We start from the raw sequence: 1,525 nt of genomic DNA on the forward strand, positions 1-1,525 counted from the left end.
TGAGGATTTCGTGGGCATTCCTCAAAAGAATGCAATTCTTCACATAAGACACAATTAGTGCTTATTTGCTCTATCACATTGACTTGCCCATTTCGAGCTCTTGAATTGTTTATTGCGATGCCTTGCAATAAGTTTATCATCGCATCATCTGATTTTGTAACGATGCGATGGCATCATTACTTGAATCACCTTCTCTGAGATTCGTTCTTTGATCGCTTTCTTGCCAATCTTTATGGTTTTTTAAGATGCGATCCAAAATATTCTTTGCTTCATCATATGTTTTGTCCAGAAGACCTCTTGCTGCTGCCACATTGGCAGCTGTCTGCGATGTAGAGTTGAGTCCATGATAGAAAATCTCCATTTGGAGGCAATCTGGTAATCCATTGTGTGGGCAGTCGCATACTAGTCTCTTGAATCTCGCCCATGCATCATTGAACGATTCATATTCTTCTTGTTCAAAATTGGTGATCAATTTCCTCCTTCTGGCATTTTATGTAGGAGGGAAATACTTCTTCATAAATCTCTCCACAACTTGGTTCCATGATGTTATCTCTCCTGTTTCGAGAGAGTATGTCCATTTTCTCACTTTATCGCATAGTGAAAATGGAAATAACGTGAGTCGAACCTCTTCTTGGGAAATTTTAGGGAACACAAAAGTGTTGCAAATTTCAATGAAGCTTCGTAGATGGCCGTGCGGATCTTCATCTCGAGCCTTGATCCATCTAATGCTGGTCTCATGATTCCTGGGGAGAAATCATACAAATTTGGTGGCACATAGTTCCGGATGGGTCTATTGCGATCATTTGCCAGTAGGATGGGATTTTCCATCATTTTGTTTTCATTTGCTACTCGTTCTTCAGTTTGTTAATCCATTCTACGAACTCTTCTTTGCCGTTTACTTCTATTTTTTTGCCTTTTACGAAAAATTCTTTCAATCTTTAGGTCGTACTTGAGCTCAAGAGTATTTCCTTCGCTCATACAATGCTTGCTACTTCCTTCACAGGTGGAATGGAAATACTCTAAAGGTTGAAAGCTGCAAAGATCAAAGAGAATTGATGTTAGCGTAATCTATACCGTAATCCACGGTAACGGCGCCAAAAACTTGATGTGTTGATTTATCATGCAATGAAAAGATGTGTGGATATGATGATCATGCAAGTTTTCCTAACAAAGCCCAAGTATAAGACTTCTTAGGGTCCTAGTAAGTCCAGGGTCGAACGCAGGGATTACTAAATAGATATGCGATGGACTCTCTAATCCTATTGCGATGGTAAGTAAGAAGTAGATGGTGATTTAACTTTGATTTTATAATACGATGAAATTAAATGCACAGTGATGAAAGGGTGGTGTTGTAACAAATATGCGATGAAAGGGTTGAGAAGAGGTTTTGCTAGCATTGTTTAAGATATTGTACAAGTCATGCGATCATGCTATACACAAATATTAAGCACTACATGTCTTAATTCATAAGACCACACTTCCTATTTCTAGGATGCATGCGATATGTATGGAATGTAGCAGATAG

The 1,525-nt window shown here is 38.7% G+C and overlaps 1 non-coding gene across 1 annotated transcript; it reads left to right on the forward strand.

The window, feature by feature from the left end:
• The first annotated feature begins 377 nt into the window (after window positions 1–377).
• LOC120070462 (small nucleolar RNA R71) lies at window positions 378–484 on the forward strand. Its single transcript, XR_005479957.1, has one exon. It is a non-coding gene; the product is annotated as a small nucleolar RNA R71 (small nucleolar RNA).
• The last annotated feature ends 1,041 nt before the right edge of the window (window positions 485–1,525 follow it).

The sequence above is a fragment of the Benincasa hispida genome, chromosome 1, assembly GCF_027475165.1.
Source record: "Benincasa hispida cultivar pf3 chromosome 1, pf3_genome.v1.1, whole genome shotgun sequence".
Classification (NCBI taxonomy): Eukaryota; Viridiplantae; Streptophyta; class Magnoliopsida; order Cucurbitales; family Cucurbitaceae; genus Benincasa; species Benincasa hispida.